The following is a 20,725-nucleotide window of genomic DNA, read 5'->3' on the forward strand; positions in this document are numbered from 1 at the left end:
CCAAGTTTATCATGGGACTCGGCATGGCAGCATAAGGGCATCACTTCGAGCGCACATCAAGGGAGAGTGTTGAAGATTGATGTATTCATCGAAAGTGTTGCACTTTATGCATATGCGTTTATAAGGGATCAAATTACAAGAATGACACGAAGAAGTTGAGTGTGGAAAATATCGTGTGTTGTGGCTCAGTCGGGTAAGGCATGGCGGTGCGACCCACTGGTCACCGGTTCGATATCCGGTAACGACAAAAAGTAAAACCTTCGGGAACTGGTGTTTGGGGTTCACCAGCACTGTACCGCCAGACAGTGACGTCCCCCATTTTATGGTAGTCCACATATCTGGGAAAGGGGGCGCAGCAAACGATAGGAAATAATTAACGGCAGGATAAAGTTAACGGTAGGATAAAGTTAAACTCAAAATATAACTTACTTTCCGGTTTGCAATCTCGACCGTAAGCCCATCTTCAAGCTCATAGCGATAACGTAAATCAGCAAAAGACGTCTTCGTAGAGAGATTTGCTTCATCGCGATGGGATTAAAGGGAGAGCTGGTGACACGGGCTTTTAGGGGTACTAAGAAAGTGTTTTCTGCGATGGCTACAAGAAGAAAGCCGGTCCGCAAGCAAATGGAATTTGTGGACAAAACGGTGTCGCGTCGATGGGCAAGTGTGCAAAATTTAATTGTGATTCCGTAAAATTTTGAACAAAAAAGGAAGGAACTATTTAGGAAATTGGTTTAATTGAATGCCAAGACATCATCATTACTTATGGTATTGATTTCTTTAAGAAATAGCACTACATTACTAACATTTTTAAATAAAAGCAACTTCTCAAATGAGCTCACAACACGATTAAATGGCTGTAGGACTGAAGAGAATTAAGGGGCTTTAAGAGCATAGAGAATAGTGAAGAGTGTAATGGGGCACACATCGGTTGGTGAACCGTTGTTGTGGTCATTCACATTGGCGGGGATGACAGCTAGCGTCATCCGTTATGCGAGGTATCGAGAAAGATATGCTCGCAATACATATTAGTCAATATCTCCAGAGATGACATTCATGATTGGTCAAAATAGGTATTCATGTTTAATACGATAAAATGTAAATCAGTCTGAAAACTACTTCATATAACGTAAGTGCACACGTGGAGCTGGATTACCGCTCCCGCGACGACACAGGTCGCTAGGGCGCCCACCACAACAACGTCACTGCACGCGAGAGTAGACTGTCAAAGTGAGGTTGTTGTAGTGGGCGCCTTAGCAACCTCACTCAACGCACTAAGTATCTGGTTAATGTGTCGTCACGAGAGCGGTGATCTGACTCCTCGCGCGCACTTACCAAGTAGAAAGTAGTTTTCAGACTGATTTATATTTAATCGTGTTGAATATAATTACCTATTTTTACCAATTATAAAATCTCATATCTGTAGATATCACTAACATGTATTGCAAGCGTATCTTTCTAGATATATTGCGTAACGGATGGCGCTAGCCGTCATCCCTCCTAATGTGAATGCACCCATGTGCATCCCATAGGCAAGGGTGAACCACACCCAAGTGGTGTCTAGTAACTTCATTTCAGTAATTGACCATCCCCTTAAGTACACTTTCTGTACTTGAGGGGGACTGTGTAACATTACGGCAACTTTAGCCCGTTATACCATACCCCCTTAAGAACGAATTTACATTTTAAAATTCGTCAAAGAGGATAGAGGAACAGCGAGCTGCTTTACGCGCCGCTTAGTTCTCTCAATCACTCTTGCTACCTGTGTCTTGCACGGAGCCTAATATGCCACCTTAAAAGGGCAACGTTGGTGGGTCGTCTGCGAACACGCCCACTCAACCACGCGCAAAGCGCACGCGTCGCATTAAACGCCGACAGCTACTGCTGCTGTTGCGTTAACTAGGCTGAAGGATCCATCCCACTATAACAGTGAGGATGTTATTCCGTCGCTCATTGTCGACTACAATGAGTCGACACCATTGGCGTCACCTCATAGTAGTGATGCGGACAACGAGCTAATGAGAAAGGATGATGGCGCATTTCTGCCCATCCAAACTTCTCTGATTGCTCCAAACATGGATACAGCATAGTTTTCTAATGCTGCCTTGTCGTATGTGCTGGCTAGCGCAGCGACAATTAATGAGAGCGCTGCCCATAAAGACGTAACTGCTTCTCCGTCGGGTAAAATCACAACGTCTATTGCTCAGACCATTTTTCAAAATGGTTTTGACATAGGAGGAGCCTGAATGTAAGGCTCCGCCGACGACATGTGAACGTGCTCAGTCGGTGTCACAAGCCAGTCGTTTCGAACGTGGCTATGTGACGGGTAACATGTCACCTATGCTATCTCCATCTCAATGGCCCCGTATCAATAGGCCGAAAGCGTCACTCCTAGAGCATGCTATTCTAGACGCTCGAAGTTATTATGACGTCTTTTATTCATGGAAGGTTCAAGGGAAATCGCTTGGACGTATTTACCCGATCCCAGTCGCGTTGCTTTCAAATAAAACGCCCGACCCATATACGAGGCGGAGTTCACGCGCCCATTTATCCGCATTATGATGCGATGAAATAGTGGTCGCAGCAAATTTAGTTCCCCCGCTCGTGTGAATGAAAACATGGGCGGTACGGTACCCTCTGTTTCTTCTCACTCGCTACTTCTGCTAGTCCATTTGAGACTAGCGAAGAAGCCTCAGCTGGTGCTCCTTTTCATAGGCAGTCATCAAGCCGGGTACATCAATACGTTGGGTATCGATCAGGTCCCAAGAGTCAAAATTCTTCGGGTAACCTCATTATTGGACGAGGGTTGCCTCACGGAGCGGTGGACATGCAACCTTCCAATAGGATAGCGTTGGTTCCCACCCGCATCAATCAGTGGAGGTGGCGCCCGATAGGAGTGTCGATCTCGCCCTCCTATCTGCGGCTGCCTACCTTCGTCCGTTCAGTTGCAGGCGTTAAGCGCTACCGAACGATGTTTTGTAGATCTCGAGGGTCGAGTCTTGCGACTGAACTCGAAACCTAATGATGACCAAGCGAAGGCTCCTCAGGGTTATGAACGCCTAAAACTTACGTTTGACATCCTGGGAGAAGTTGATGCTGAGGGATCTCGCATTATGCGCGTTGTATCCCTCGCTCTCCGAGTCCTTTTCGTGGTGGGAGGAGTCATTTGGCCGAAAGCTTTACACCTTCACCGTCTCCCTCACCTGATCGACGCTCGACTCACAGTCAGCGTTACCATCGGTTTGCTTAGACGGATGGGGGTATGTGACCTCATTTAGGTCTACATACCGTTTCAGACGACCCATGTAAAATACGGGGTGCGTCTGCAGATACGGGGGAAGGGTGAGCCTATAGTTTAGGTCTCCAACCTCTTCTTCCACCGTAAACGCTGCAATATCTTCGTAGTACCTCGAGGTAGTAAAGGAATTGCATTTTTAAATATGGTAGCAGTACTTAACAGTACGTTTCCCCGCTCTAAAACGTTCATTATTTTTTCGCGATTATTTCGGTCCGCATATTCTTTTTGCTTGTCCTGAGCACTTGCCATCGCGTGACGGACTTTTCGTGTGACGGCTAATCGCTCATTTACAAAGCGCTGAGCCTCGCTCACGCTTTGCATCAAACTCGCCAATGACACCGCTGAGAGGTCGGGCATAGGACGTAGTTTTTATTGACCACTGCTAAATTGGCTGGGTCACTAGGGCTAGATTCTGTCGTTGACATCATACCCTCGCGGGTCATCGTCATATTGACGAAACTATGTGTATCATTCGCACCGAGCATAGTGATCCCCCCCCACTACGACTCGGGCTGCGCACAAACGAGACTGGCGTCCGAGGATGGCGCAGTCCGCTAATAAAACGGTGTCTCACCTGCACTGGCGTGGACACTGCTATTTATAGCGTACTCCACAAAGATCAATTGTTATACTTTGAAAATTGCTTTCGTGCGTAAGACATCCGCCACGACCCCATTGGCACGTTCTGTTTGGCCATCGGTCTCGGGATGATCTGCGGTCGACATGTGGAGCTTGCTACCTAGCAGCTCAAGCACATGTCCCCAGAAACCAGACGTAAAATGTGGATCCCGGTCCGATACTATGAACTCGGCATCGCGTGTAGTCAGTACACATGATCCAGGAACAAGAAAGCTTTCTCCTGTTTGTGATCGATGTTTTACATGGTGCTAAATGCACCATTTTGCTCAGTCTGTCTACAAAGACGACGAGCATCGTCCGACCTTATGATCGGGCGGCATGTCAAACATGAAGTCCATACTTACTGACTTTTAACAATTCGTTAAAAACGGTAGCGGCTTCAATGGTGCACTGCTGGACGATGCAGGCTTTATGCGCTGACACTGTTCGCAAGAGCGAATATAGTTGGCCACCCATCGATATTGGTGTGGCCACCAAAATTCCTCTGACACTCGTAAGAATGTCTTTTCACGGCTCAGATTCTCATTGGATGGTACATCATGGTGGTCGTCAAGGATTATCAGCTTGAGATCTTTGTCATAAGGCACATAGATTCTCAAGGGATCACAAGGTGACAGCTGATGCCATAATAGGCCATCGCCGTAGCTAAATCATTTAGCTTAGCTTTCAGGTGCGACAGAAGGGTAACCTTTCGTCCACCAAAGTGATCCAACAGCAGGCGACAATGGTTGTCCTGACTGTAGCTCTCTTTTATTTCAGAGGCTGATGAGCTCGTCACGTGGTATGCCTTCATGGCTGCCAACGTTGATGGCTGAAACTGTGCTTCAGTACTAAACAGACGCTTTTCTAAGGTCTTACCTCCAAGTCTGGTCTGCGCGATAAAGCGTCAGCCAAGTCATTCGACTTATTCGGCTTGTATTCAATTTTGAGATTAACAGAAAAGAATCTAAGCCATCTTACCATTCTAGGCGAGAGGTGCGGTGAGTTTATTGCGGTCCGCAGTGATGCGTGATCCGTATAAACCACAAATGCTTCGGTGCCCAATAGTTGCACACGAAATTTGACAAGAGCAAACTTTTTTTAAAGTAGCTCTTTGTCATGCACGGACTAATTCAGTTCAGCGGCTTTTAAAAGCCGGGACTGATAACAGATGACGCGGTCAACGCCGTCGTCATCCTTCTGCATGAGCGCGCTGCCGATTGCAAAATTACTTGCATCACAGACGACGCTAAAGGGTTTATCCGCGTCTGGCAATGCCAAGACCGGTGCCTCTACAAGAGATTGCTTCTCTGATGTGAACGCATCATCTCATTGTATTAATCAAACCCATTCTGCGTCCTTATTAAGGAGGTCAGATAATGGTTTAGTTTGTCAGCAAAATTCTTGCTATATTTATGCAAGTAATAAGCGAGCCGTAGATATTGGCGCAAATCCTTAACATGTCGTGCTATTGGCCATTCCTTTACCGATTCACCCTGTCTGGGTCTGTTCGTGCACCATGTGTACCTACGATGCAGCCCAGCACTGGTATCTTAATGACCCCTATGACGCACTTTTGCAAGTTGACGTATAATTGGGCGTCCTTCGGAGTCTGCAACACAGCGTCTAAATGACGCTTGTGCGACTCTATTTCGCTCAGCCCGTCCTCGGTCCTACTATGCACGAATACATCGTCAACGTAATGGGGCGCGTAGGCACGGTGCTGACGCATCACGTGAGCCACCACTCGGTTGAATGTCGCTGGTGCATTTTTCAAACCTTGGGGCATCACAAGCCAGTCCCAAAACATACCGCTTGGGGTGCTTACAGCTGATTTGGCTACATCGGCTCTCTCATGAGTGCCTGATAGTAGCCATCTTTCAAATCTTACCCGTAAGAGATAGTTGACTTTCCCATGGAATTCAACAGAATATCTTTCCGCGGAATTGGCGTTTGCGCCTGTATGGTCGCCGTGTTCAGATTATTGCAAGCAAGATCCACGCGCCATTCACCTGCGGCTTTACGCATACAAAATGTCGGGCTGCAGTGTTCAGTGCGAGTGGTGCCTCACGTCACTTCACTGATTTTCGGCCCTCTCTCGCGCTGCTTGATGCGCGAGGGAACCCCCAGCTTCACGTGGAGAATCTTTTTAAGCAACATCGTCGTAAGGGCCAAAATCAGTATCTGGTGAAGTGAGTGATTACTTTTATCCAATCAAAATACTTCAAACCTAGGTGGGGCGTGAGGCGACTTGCTATCACGTACGTGTTCCGCCTTGGTTCGCTTGTCGAAGAGCTCATCGAGATAATCGACTTGTATTTTCGGCAACGGCCATTACCTGGTCACACAATACTTGGTGCCAGGTCCGAGGTCAATTTCGTGCCCGATTCCCCCATCTGCTAGTAGGCGACTCGGCACTTCTTTGTGAGAACACATCGCGATGTTTCCACAGAACCTTAAAGAACGGACTGTCTCTCAAGGCATCCCAGCCTTGAGCAGCGAACCGTTTCTTTTGTCCGTCCAGGACGCTCTCGTCCATTATGGTCGACGAGCAACAGTCCACCAAGTTCTCCTCTGGAACCGGTGTGACTATTTCTTCGATCCTTCATTCCTTTGATTCGGCAAGGAACAGATCCCACGACATCTCCGGGAATTTTAATATCTCCTCGGCAGATTGAAAGACTTGCCAGAGCACCTTAACTGAGGATGCCTCCGCAATTATGTTTTTGACGGCCTCGAACGCCTCGTTCGAAGGCCCGTCCTCTTTAATAGGATCTGATCCAAAGCTCACTCGTTTAGATGTGCCTTTGATCGTCCTCATCTGTCGGGTACTCGTACTTCGAGTCACTGGGAAGCGGGTGCCGTTGCTCTAAGGCACCCCTTCCAGCCACACCAGGCTCTTGGCACTGTGCCGATTTATGTGACGCATGACTTCCTGTCAGCTCGCCGTCTACAGCCACAGGCTTTTGGCTCTGTGCTGGACTTTTGGACGCATGACTACTTGTCATTGCCCTTTTCACTACGCCAGCCTCCTCGAGCTGGGTAGAAATTGGTGACGTTTGACATCCCGTCAACGCACCCTCAACTGTGTTCAAAAAAATAACACGACATCAGTTGCATACGCCTCTCGCAGGAGCACACTCTTTCTGGTATCCTGCGTAGATTTCGCAACTGTGCGTGTATGCCAGTCTATCCATCGTTGGTGTTTTGCCAACCATGTATGTCTAGGATGAGGTCATACGGACTCCCTATACCTAGCACTTTGAACTTCTCTTTACAAGAGAAGTTAGTAAAACTGAAGGCGAGTTTTACTTATACGCTTTCAGCCGTTACGAGGGCGCCGTTTGCCAAACAAACGGTCGCCTCTTTTCGCTTGCCACCCTTGCAAAGCGACTCAAACACCGCCGCTCTCTATTTAGAGTCGCGAGTTTAACAAACTTCTGTGATGCACCCGATTCTACTAGGAGGGTCATCATCTGGTCATAGCCTAGAACTCGAGCGCTATAGACAAGCAGAGTTGTGGTCCGAAGTTTCGGTACCTCAGGGACTACGCTACCCATTAATTCGACAGCTCTGAACTTCATAGTCCGTGTTAGTAAGGCATCCCGCCCCTACTGCGCTCCTGCATTTCGCAGCATGGCTCTGTGCCTCGGACGCGGCTCTCCGCGTCCGAGCATGGAGCCATGCTGCGGCTGAGCGTCATTTTGCTCAGGATGACTGCGCATGAGCGTGCTCGGGGCTTGTTTTCAAAGGCCTGTTAAGTGCTCTCCGCCTGCCGATGATGCTCGGCCCGTTGGGTGGACTGGCCTAAGCTTGATTGATCTCACGTGCACGCTTGTAGCCGTGTGTCATGGGTAGGATTTTAAGTGTACGAAGTGTATGTGTCTGTTTTCATGCGCCTCTTCGCGGTCAGGCCTCCTATTATTAATCAGCCTTGTGGCTGACGTTAAGGGGTTTCCTTGGTAGGCGATCTTTGGGTTTAATATTCGCGTTATTTACCATCCGCTTAAGTACGAAGTGTTCTTCAGGGCTTCTTTGTAGCGTAACAGGTTTAGCGTTTTCTTGGGAGTGTGTTCAGTAGAGCGTGGCTGTCGGCGTCGTTGCCCGTAGGTCGTTCCGGCGTACATTTGGTGGCACTTTATATCCATCCCACGACATGCGTCTCTGAGCGTGTACGTGAGAATGAGCCTCAATATCGATTATGCTAAATTCACTCACCTCTCTGAGCATCATCAGGTGGGAGGTGGTAGAGCACTTGGCGCAGGGGCTTTGTGAACAAGCCCTGGTCACGCTCTTGGGTAGTCCTTTTGAGCAACGAGTTTCTCAGTTGAAGCAGTTTGATGCATTCGTGCTCGGACAGCGGAGAGCCGCGTCCGAGGCACAGAGCCATACTGCGGCGGAGTCCGTCACTCAGACTCAGGATGAGCTGAGGCATGAGCAGGCTCGGGGCGAGGCTCTCAACAGGACGGTGGAGTGCCCGGCTGCATCAGCCGAGGTCCATTCGGATAAACCCGCCCAAGTTCGATGGAAATGCAGCGCACACGATTGTCCACTGGCTGTTAGCCATGGAGCAATGCGCTGTGGCGCAGCTCATCGAGGACGACAGCCGGATGGTGTCTTACGCGATGTCGCACTTGCGCGGTAAGGCCTCAGAGTGGGCTTATTTGGCGCTTATAGCGGACGTTAAGGCGTTCCCTACATGGGCGATCTTTAAGGAAAAGATTCGCGCCATGTACCAGCCGCCGAACAAAGAAGTGTTGCTTCAGGCGCGCTTCTTGGAGCGCGACAGGTGAAGCAATCTCTGCAAGAGTATGTGCAACAGATGCGCTTGCTGTCGGCGTCCAAACCCGTAGATCCGATTTTGGAGCTTATTAAGGTGTCCACGTTTATGAACGGACTACGGCATGGCCCATCGCGAAAGGACCTTTTCGGAAAGATGCAGTCGACGACGGACGAGGCAATTCAAATTGCCTTGGTTGAGGAGCAATCATTCAGTGCCTCGGCGACAGCTTGGTATAAGCCATCGGCCGAGAGGTCATATGCCACTCCCATGCAGTTGGGCAATGCAGACGTTATCTGCTATGCGGCAAGCGCGGCCTTACGATGGCTCGCTGCTATGCCAGGATCCCTTCCGGGGCAAAGATGCCCAGCAAGAGGACTCCCTTCCCAAAGGGCGATGGCAAAAACCAGCGTGCGAGACGCATGAGCTCCGCATCGACCACTGAGGGGTTGGGAAATGCAGGAGCGCAGTAGGGGCGGGATGCCTTACTAACACGGACTATGAAGTTCAGAGCTGTCGAATTAATGGGTAGCGTAGTCCCTGAGGTACCGAAACTTCGGACCACAACTCTGCTTGTCTATAGCGCTCGAGTTCTAGGCTATGACCAGATGATGACCCTCCTAGTAGAATCGGGTGCATCACAGAAGTTTGTTAAACTCGCGACTCTAAATAGAGAGCGGCGGTGTTTGAGTCGCTTTGCAAGGGTGGCAAGCGAAAAGAGGCGACCGTTTGTTTGGCAAACGGCGCCCTCGTAACGGCTGAAAGCGTATAAGTAAAACTCGCCTTCAGTTTTACTAACTTCTCTTGTAAAGAGAAGTTCAAAGTGCTAGGTATAGGGAGTCCGTATGACCTCATCCTAGACATACATGGTTGGCAAAACACCAACGATGGATAGACTGGCATACACGCACAGTTGCGAAATCTACGCAGGATACCAGAAAGAGTGTGCTCCTGCGAGAGGCGTATGCAACTGATGTCGTGTTATTTTTTTGAACACAGTTGAGGGTGCGTTGACGGGATGTCAAACGTCACCAATTTCTACCCAGCTCGAGGAGGCTGGCGTAGTGAAAAGGGCAATGACAAGTAGTCATGCGTCCAAAAGTCCAGCACAGAGCCAAAAGCCTGTGGCTGTAGACGGCGAGCTGACAGGAAGTCATGCGTCACATAAATCGGCACAGTGCCAAGAGCCTGGTGTGGCTGGAAGGGGTGCCTTAGAGCAACGGCACCCGCTTCCCAGTGACTCGAAGTACGAGTACCCGACAGATGAGGACGATCAAAGGCACATCTAAACGAGTGAGCTTTGGATCAGATCCTATTAAAGAGGACGGGCCTTCGAACGAGGCGTTCGAGGCCGTCAAAAACATAATTGCGGAGGCATCCTCAGTTAAGGTGCTCTGGCAAGTCTTTCAATCTGCCGAGGAGATATTAAAATTCCCGGAGATGTCGTGGGATCTGTTCCTTGCCGAATCAAAGGAATGAAGGATCGAAGAAATAGTCACACCGGTTCCAGAGGAGAACTTGGTGGACTGTTGCTCGTCGACCATAATGGACGAGAGCGTCCTGGACGGACAAAAGAAACGGTTCGCTGCTCAAGGCTGGGATGCCTTGAGAGACAGTCCGTTCTTTAAGGTTCTGTGGAAACATCGCGATGTGTTCTCACAAAGAAGTGCCGAGTCGCCTACTAGCAGATGGGGGAATCGGGCACGAAATTGACCTCGGACCTGGCACCAAGTATTGTGTGACCAGGTAATGGCCGTTGCCGAAAATACAAGTCGATTATCTCGATGAGCTCTTCGACAAGCGAACCAAGGCGGAACACGTACGTGATAGCAAGTCGCCTCACGCCCCACCTAGGTTTGAAGTATTTTGATTGGATAAAAGTAATCACTCACTTCACCAGATACTGATTTTGGCCCTTACGACGATGTTGCTTAAAAAGATTCTCCACGTGAAGCTGGGGGTTCCCTCGCGCATCAAGCAGCGCGAGAGAGGGCCGAAAATCAGTGAAGTGACGTGAGGCACCACTCGCACTGAACACTGCAGCCCGACATTTTGTATGCGTAAAGCCGCAGGTGAATGGCGCGTGGATCTTGCTTGCAATAATCTGAACACGGCGACCATACAGGCGCAAACGCCAATTCCGCGGAAAGATATTCTGTTGAATTCCATGGGAAAGTCAACTATCTCTTACGGGTAAGATTTGAAAGATGGCTACTATCAGGCACTCATGAGAGAGCCGATGTAGCCAAATCAGCTGTAAGCACCCCAAGCGGTATGTTTTGGGACTGGCTTGTGATGCCCCAAGGTTTGAAAAATGCACCAGCGACATTCAACCGAGTGGTGGCTCACGTGATGCGTCAGCACCGTGCCTACGCGCCCCATTACGTTGACGATGTATTCGTGCATAGTAGGACCGAGGACGGGCTGAGCGAAATAGAGTCGCACAAGCGTCATTTAGACGCTGTGTTGCAGACTCTAGAGGACGCTTAATTGTATGTCAACTTGCAAAAGTGAGTCATGCGGGTCCCTGAGATACCTATGCTGGCCTGCATCATAGGTACACATGTTGTACGAGCAGACCCAGACAAGGTAAAATCGGTAAAATAATGGCCAATCCTACGGCAGGTGAAGAATTTGCGCCAATTCCTAGGGCTCGCTAATTACTTGCATAAGTATAGCAAGAATTATGCTGAGCGAACTCAACATTATCTGACCTCCTTCAAAAAGGACGCAGAATGGGTTTGGTTAAAAGAACAAGATGATACGTTCACATCAGTGAAGCAATCTCTTATAGAGGAACCGGTCTTGGCATTGTCAGACGCGGACAAGCCCTTTAGCGTCGTCTGCGATGCAAGTAATTTGCAATCGGCAGCGCTTATGCAGAAGGACGACGACGTTGACCGTGTCATCTCTTTTCAGCCCCGGATTTGAATAGCCGCAAAACTGAATTACACGTGCATGACAAAGAGCTACTTTCAATGAAGTATGCTCTTGTCAAGTCTCGAGTGCACCTATCGGGCACCGATCCATTTGTGGTTTATACGGATCTCGCATCATTGCGGCCGCAATAAACTCACCACACCTCACACCTACAATGGCAATATCGCTTACATTCTTCTCTAAATTTAATTTTAAGTTAAATACAAGCCGGGTAAGTCGAATTCCTTGACTGACGCATTATTGCGCAAAACAGACTTTGAGGTAAAACAGTCTAGTGCTAAAGCACAGTTTCAGCCATCAACGTTGGCAGCCATGAAGGCATACCACGTGACGAGCTCATCAACCTCTGAAATAAAAGAGAGCTACAGTCAGGACAACCATTGTCGCCTGCTGTTGGATCACTTTGGTGGACGAAAGGTTACCCTTCTGTCGCACCTGAAAGCTAAGCTAAATGATTTAGCTACGGCGATGGCCTATTATGGCATCAGCTGTCACCTTGTGATCCCTTGAGAATCTATGTGCCTTATGACAAAGATCTCAAGCTGATAATCCTTGACGACCACCATGATGTACCATCCAATGAGAATCTGAGCCGTGAAAAGACATTCTTACGAGTGTCAGAGGAATTTTGGTGGCCACACCAATATCGATGGGTGGCCAACTATATTCGCTCTTGCGAACAGTGTCAGCGCATAAAGCCTGCATCGTCCAGCAGTGCACCATTGAAGCCGCTACCGTTTTTAACGAATTGTTAAAAGTCAGTAAGTATGGACTTCATGTTTGGCATGCCGCCCGATCATAAGGTCGGACGATGCTCGTCGTCTTTGTAGACAGACTGAGCAAAATGGTGCATTTAGCACCATGTAAAACATCGATCACAAACAGGAGAAAGCTTTCTTGTTCCTGGATCATGTGTACTGACTACACGCGATGCCGAGTTCATAGTATCGGACCGGGATCCACATTTTACGTCTGGTTTCTGGGGACATGTGCTTGAGCTGCTAGGTAGCAAGCTCCACATGTCGACCGCAGATCATCCCGAGACCGATGGCCAAACAGAACGTGCCAATGGGGTCGTGGCGGATGTCTTACGCACGAAAGCAATTTTCAAAGAACAACAATTGATCTTTGTGGAGTACGCTATAAATAGCAGTGTCCACGCCAGTGCAGGTGAGACACCGTTTTATTCGCGGACTGCGCCATCCTCGGACACCAGTCTCGTTTGTGCGCAGCCCGAGTCGTAGTGGGGGGGCTCACTATGCTCGGTGCGAATGATACATAGTTTCGTCAATATGACGATGACCCGCGAGGGTATGATGTCAACGACAGAATCTAGCCCTAGTGACCCTGCCAAATTTAGCAGTGGTCAATAAAAAACTACGTCCTATGCCTGACCTCTCGGCGGTGTCATTGGCGAGTTTGATGCAAAGCGTGAGCGAGGCTCAGCGCTTTGTAAATAGCGATTAACCATCACACGAAAAGTCCGTCACGCGATGGCAAGTGCTAAGGACAAGCAAAAAGAATATGCGGACCGAAATAATCGCGGAAAAATAATGAACGTTTTAGAGCGGGGAAACGTACTTATAAGTAGTGCTACCATATTTAAAAATGCAATTTCTTTACTACCTCGAGATACTACGAAGTTATTGCCGCGTTTACGGTGGAAGAAGAGGTTGGAGACCTAAACTATAGGCTCACCCTCCCCCCGTATCTGCAGACGCACCCCGTATTTTACATGGGTCGTCTGAAACGGTATGTAGACCTAAATGAGGTCACATACCCCCATCCGTCTAAGGAAACCGATAGTAACGCCGACTGTGATGTGAGCGTCGATCGGGCGAGGGAGACGGTGAAGGTGTAAACTTTCGGCCGAATGACTCCTCCCACCACGAAAAGGACTCGGAGAGCGAGGGATACAACGCGCATAATGCGAGATTTCTCAGCATCAACTTCTCCCAGGATGTCAAACGTGAGTTTCAGGCATTCATAACCCTGAGGAGCCTTCGCTTGGACATCAGTAGGCTCCGAGTTCAGTCGCAAGACTTGACCCTCGAGATCTACAAAACATCGTTCGGCAGCGCTTAACGCCTGCAACCGAACGAACGAAGGTAGGCAGCCGCAGATAGGAGGGCGAGATCGCCACTCCTATCGGGCGCCACCTCCACTGAAAGATGTGGGTGGGAACCAACGCTATCCTATTGGAAGGTTGCATGTCCACCGCTCCGTGAGGCAACCCTCGTCTAATAATGAGGTTACCCGAAGAATTTTGACTCTTAGGACCTGATCGATACCCAACGTATTGATGTGCCCGGCTTGATGACTGCCTATGAAAAGGAGCACCAGCTGAGGCTTCTTCGCTAGTCTCAAATGGACTTGCAGAAGCAGCGTAGTGAGAAGAAACGGAGGGGGGGTACAGTACCGCCCATGTTTTTTCTTTCACACGCAAGCGGGCGAACTTAGTTAGCTGCGGCCGCTGTTTCATCGCATCGTAATGCGGATGAATGCGGCGCGTGAGCTCCGCCTCGTATTGGTCGAACGTTTTATTTAAATGCAGCACGACCGGGATCGATATATACATCAAAGCGTTTCCCCTGAAGCTTTCATGATTTAAAGACGCCATAATTTTTATGAGCGTCTAGAAGAGCGCGCTCTAGAAGCGACGTTCTTTGCTTGTTTAAACGAGGCCATTAAAATGGAGGGGGCATCGGTGAAATGCCGCCCATCACATAGCCACGTTCAAAACGACTGGCTTGTGATACCGACTGAGCACGTTTACGGGTCGGCGGCGGAGCTTTAGGCTCAGAATCCTCTATGTCAAGGATATTATGAATAATGGTCTGAGCAATAGACGTTGTGATTTTACCCAACGGAGTAGCGGCTGCGCCTCTATGGGCAGCGCTCTCATTAATGGTCGCTGCGCTATCCAGCGTAGACAACGAGACAGCATTAGTAAATATTGCTGTCTCCAATTTATAAGCAATATAAGAAGTTTGAATGGACAATAATGCGCCATCATCCTTCCTCATGAGCTCGTTGTCCGAATCACTACTATGAGGTGACGGCAACGGTGTCGACTCATTGTGGTCGAAAATGAGTCAAAGGTATTTATACTGATGGAATGACTCATCGCTTTCGGCGCATCCTGCAATTGCGGTAGACACTTGAATAAAAAAGTCGGACAGCCGGACCGAAAAGTATATAGCTGCATAACTATGGAAAACTTTTTTTTTTAAATTTCTCATAAATTGCATAAAAAGACCAGAAATGATTATAAAACTTAACGCAGATTTTTAAACTCGGTATCTCGTCAATTCGCTGAGGCTTAGTTTGAATGACGTAAAGAAAATGTTCAATTGTTCTTTTGCAAAGGATATGAGTCGCTTCATTTGTTTTCGGCTGCTTGCTGCAGTACATTTGAGGAGACGTAGGCAACCGTTGGGTGCCGTACGAGTGTTCATTGCAGATGTAGCCGAGCTACATTGCGCCTGGAGGCAGAGAGAATGACCGACCCAAATAGTCGATAAGTTCTGTAGAACTACTGAAAGAGACAACTCAAAGAGTCGTACAATTTCGTAGAGCTTAAATGTATCCAACCTGAAAAGACCCAGCGGGTGACAACTAGTACATATCTTAACAAAGCGTAGTACTCTGTGGATCATAGCTCAAGTCTAACGAAGGCACGCAACGCTTTATCAAAACGGGAAGTGTAGCTGTGCCACCTCGCTCCTTCAGTCAGAGGAAGACTTATAAACTCAAAGAGTCACTAAGTAATTCTCACTAGTACTATAGAACTAAATGAATCTTTGAGTCTGTTGTCGCAACTCACAGCGCCAGCCTAGGAAGGCACAACACACTTAAATATCCGAGAAAAAAAAAGAGCTATTTGCATGTTTTTAATGTAAACAAGTTACCTTCATTACCTTAGAAGATTTCTCTTACCAGATCTCTATCTGCGCATTCACAATAAACCGCGGACGCAATTTGGTGTTGAAGACCGTGGATAGTACTATTAAAGGTAATACTACAACTTAAAAAAAGCAGTGACCGATCGCACAAGAAAACGTAAGCTTCTGACATAGGTACAACTTGTTATTTTTTGTTTGTATTGTGTATTAGCCATTGTACAGAACACATTTCGTAGAAATTTGAAGCGTCGCGAAAAAACTCTCATGGCTGTTTCATGATAGTAACATGGCTGATATCAGCAAGCCAATCGGCTATGACTTCCGATCTAAACCCTGAACTACGTAGTCGAAGCGTTAACGGAACACGTGGGTGTGAGACCGTTCACATAGAACGGAGTATTCTGTAGATGCATAAGCAGGGGTTTCCCACGCAAATTTAATAGCTGGGAGCATTTTTGTCCCAGCGCTTTGGTTTTTTAAAACACATGCAACGCGTAAAGTCTTCAATGACGCGATTGACACGTTCATTCTGGCCATCGGTCTGAGGATGATCCGCTGCGAATATGTCCAGTCTGGTGCCAACCATTCGGAAGTTCGACTTCCAGTAGGAACTCGTCAAACATGGGTCTCTATTGGAGACAATTATTACTGGCAATCCGTGTTGTCCAAAGACGCGATCTTTTAACAGCTTGGCTGTACCTTCACTATCAATGGTATCTGGTACAGCCACTAAGTGAGCTATTTTGCTCAATCGGTCAACATTGACCACAATCTTGTGTTACCGTCGGAAAAATCGATGCAAATGAATTTTTAACGCACAGTCGGTACAGGCGATTTGGCATGTGAAGCAGTCTGAACAGTTTGGGCCACCAGTTACTCGGACTCACCGAGCTGTAGGTCTTTGATTGACCGAGATGACCGCAAAAGACAGTTTCGTGCGCCGCAAAGCGGATTTATTCTTCAATTCCTCAGCTTGGGAAATCGGAGTCATATCGCTAATATAGAAAGAATATCGATTCAAACGCTACCGACAATTTAATGCCCGAGTCTTCATACTCATTGCTCCCAAAAGTTGGTAGCAAAGCTACACATTGTTCATATTAAGCATATGCGAACAGATTAAGTCAGTGGTTGGCGGAGTGAGCTCATAATCTGGTCGGCGTGAAAATAACGCATCAGCGAAAGCATTTTACTTTCGAGGATTGTGCTTCGCCTCAAAGTTATACTCAGCAAAGAGTAATTCCTGTCGGGCCATCCTTAGCGAGAGGCGACTTAATCGAGGTCTGAAGACGCATGATCTGCATAGAACACAAAAGGCTTCAAGCCGAGCAAATATATTATGCATTTGACAAGAACATACTTCACATCAAGGAGCTATTTATCATGAATGGGTAGTTCTTTTCGGCAGCTTTAAGCTGCCTCGTCCATCCGCATTTTTTTGAGATAGCGCACTGGCTATGGCAAAGTCAGATGCGTACTGAAAGGCCGATCAGGATTAGGCAGAACCCAAGTCGGAGCATGGATGATGCTGTCCATACCGCTCGAAAAGCGTCACTGTCGGTGTTAGTTTAGCACCAATCCGCATCTTTCAAAGGAAATTGGAAAATGACCGAGTCATATCAGCGTCATTTCGCTGTACTTGTGTGAGTATTTAGCTCATTTGCTTAACCAGGTTCGTAGAACCCGGTCAGTCGCTATGACTTTCATCGTAGCAGGACTGCTCTAAGGCCTTGATTCTCACTAAAAAGGGATTTCTCCTGCACCAAAGATGCATTTAAATGCGTCGGCGTACAGCTTATTTGTATGCATGCACGCGAGCACTACCCGCAATTGTCTGTGTGAGTATCCACATCCGACCGACCCTGCTTCACACGTGTATGGACAAAAAGTCATCAAAATAAGTCTGAACATACCCTCTTTGGCAACGGAATAGTTGCGTCACTAGACGATTAAAAAATTGGTATTAGAAAGTCCCTGAGGCATAATTAGCCATCCCCCAGCATTTCCCTCTAGGTGCTAACCGCTGTGGGTGGAAATATCACTAGGTCGAACGAGCAGTTGACAATAGCGATCGACCAAGTCGAGCGCAGTGTACATCGTACATCCCATCATATTGTTCTCAAGAACAGCGTTTCTAGAAATTAGCGTTTGTGCTGGTATATTGCAGCATTGCGATTACTATAAGCATGCACAACGCGCCATTTACCGTCATGTTACATAAGCTTTCTGTATCAATTGGGAGACTTACGTCTCAGCCGCGAGTGAAGCACGAAAGAACTGTCAATGACGTCACACGATTATTTTCTATGTAAAGGCGACTGTCGTGTTACACAGTGTATGGTTCCAGAAACCAAGTCAATTTCATGACATCCACTCTATCAGGAAGTAAATACACTACGTCTCAGAATGCTCTTATCAAAGGAAAGAACAGATTCGAAGGATTTTTTTAGGATTAAGGTTCGATAACGGCTTCAAGAAACGAGGATGAGTTTGACTCCGTATCTGGTCGAATGCCCACAAAATCAGATAAGTCCCCAGTCCTTAAGACTGACGAAATCCACAAACATTCGTCTAGCTCACAAAACGCATGTAACGATAGGCTTGCCTCAACGATCATAATCCTCAAAGTTACCAATCACACTATTTAACGAGTGTATATAGCTGTTCACCAGTATCACTTTGTAAAATTACAGACGCTTTGCATCTCGCAGTACTCGACTTCTGTCCTTGCTGTCTCGACGTCGAGACTATACAACCCATGGAGGCCGGAACCATGATGTTTGCATATTTAATAGGTTCTACAACCTTTCTTTGCTTCATAAAAAGACCCGATATCCATTTCGACATCCGTTGCGGAATTATGTATCTGAAATTGATCATGCAGTGAACATTTACGTGTCACTTCACGTGCATCTGAGGGATCGCGCCCTAGAAAATACGACCCTAGGCTTACCAAGCTTCCAGCATCCAGTAGCTTGTCCTCACAGCGAGTATATCTCAATGGAGCACGCGTTGTTCCACATGTAATTATGAGACACGCTCATATAAATGTTTTTCATATTGGATTTAATTATTCGGACATTCTAATGTCCACGGACTCTGTCAGTGGCTAGCGCCAATTGCGCTTTTGTGGTCTAGCAATGGTCGTCCCAACATTCCAAAGCTTCGCTAAAAATTTTGCGCGTAGTGCCTAAGGTATTTGATCTCTTATCAATTCATGGCTCATGGCGTTCAAGCCAGGCAATATCAAGAATGTGATTTATCTCGAATCCAAGCGAGGACAAGACAGCGTTTTGTACTGTCAAAGGCCAAAAAACTTATGATTAAGCTCAGTAGATATTTAGGTACGGTGACACGAGTCCTAGACGCTAAGCAAACAGTGTTCAAATCATCTCCATGCCCTCTAAGCGCCTCAGCATATCGCTGATTCTTTCAAGGGGGCGACGTCGAGCATAATTGCAAGACGCTCCAAGGTCAGCTAGAATTGACGATGGCTTATTAAAGCTATTAATAGTCGCCATGGCAACAAACAAGGCGAGCTTGTACTCACGCCCCGTGCCATTCAGCACGGAGCTCTTTGGGACTGGGCCTTGTTTATCCTCAACTCTAAAGGTTTAACATAGCTACTAGCCCTTATGCACATCTGGTTTGTCTTATAGACCGAAACCAACGGACGTTAGCCTCACTGAGGAAAAAGCAGAGCTTCAGGCTGTGATACAGCAAAAAACTTTCGTTGATGTTTTATTTGCGGTAGAGCGGGATCCGTTGTGTAAACCACGAAAAGCTCGAAAAGGCAATAGCCCCACCTCATACGAGATGTATGGTTGGTGCGGAAAAGTGCAGATACCCAGTAAGGAGGGCGTCCTTCTGGGGAGAAAATCAAAGGTAGCCCTTTGTACCTAAAATAAGCTGCTGTATACTTGGCCTCAGCGCTCAACGCAATATCAACGGCCGCTTCAAATGTGTCAAAAATGGACTAATGCTCCGTCTCACACAATGGAAGAACTGGAGCTTGGGAATAAAAGTTTTAATTCTGGCCACAACGTACTATTTTTTTCATAAAATGGCGACAAGAACCGCGTCTTGTATGGGTCAAGCTTTATAGCAGCAATAAGAGTTCGCAACTCTTGGCCATTGTCCGGTAGGTCCTTTGTACCCTGAAGAGAAGATAACAAACGCGATAACTCTGATTTGGGGTGCAAAAACGCGGGACAATTACTGTTTTTCGGTGTTCCACGGAAAAAGCGACGTCAATAGACGTGTTGCAGGTGACAGCCCATTATCTGGCTCTGCCACCGAATATAATGATGATCAAACCATCTCGCTGTTGCTCTGTTTGGAACATTTCTCCGTCTTTGCTCTCAAATTGTAACGGGGTGTATCGTTACATGAAATTAACACTTAAAGGTTGTTAATTAGTATATTATCTAAAAGGTAGATAATAGTTGGAGGGTATTACTTTATATAGTGATATCCTGAATTCTTATCCATAAATAGGTATAGGCCATTATGCCTATTTATTCCGCAGACTAATCAGCTGTAGAAGTAATCAAAGAGAGTACAAGATAAGATAGAGATAAGAATTCATTTACATGTTTAGTATTAGGTTAGTTAAGTCAGCATTTACAAAGATAGATTAAGAGACACTTAACTATATTAATAGTTTTCATTTTACCCTCTTAAGTTAACTTGTCTTAAGGGAAGTCTTCCTCTGCACGTACAGTGTACGTCACCTAACAAAAGGCACCACTCACAACTGAAGCAGTATGAGTGGACTTGTACTGAAACAGTACAAGTCGTAGTGCCCCGTTACACCTGGTAGCACTTTGTAGTCCTTCCAAGGACCACAGTTCCCACATTTAACATGGACATGTTAGATGGTAGTGGGAATACGCATCACGTTTCCCCTGAAAGCTACTCCTTTCTAAGTGATATAGAAAGGAGTGCGGTTGAACGAATGAGTTCATCCGTAGGAAACGATGCAATCCTGGCATTACTGTCCAACTTAGACAGAGATGCCCTCCATTCAACCGTCGCCAAGTTCATACAACATGAACTTGACGAGATGAAGGAAAAAGTAGCCTTGCTGAATCAGCAAGGCTCTCAACAGGCGGAACTGTTGAGATTACAACAGGTACAGACCCCTGTACCTGGGATGACGCAAACGCGTCGTCCCGAAACTCT

This window comes from Bremia lactucae, linkage group LG1 (assembly GCF_004359215.1).
Source record: "Bremia lactucae strain SF5 linkage group LG1, whole genome shotgun sequence".
Taxonomy (NCBI): Eukaryota; Oomycota; class Peronosporomycetes; order Peronosporales; family Peronosporaceae; genus Bremia; species Bremia lactucae.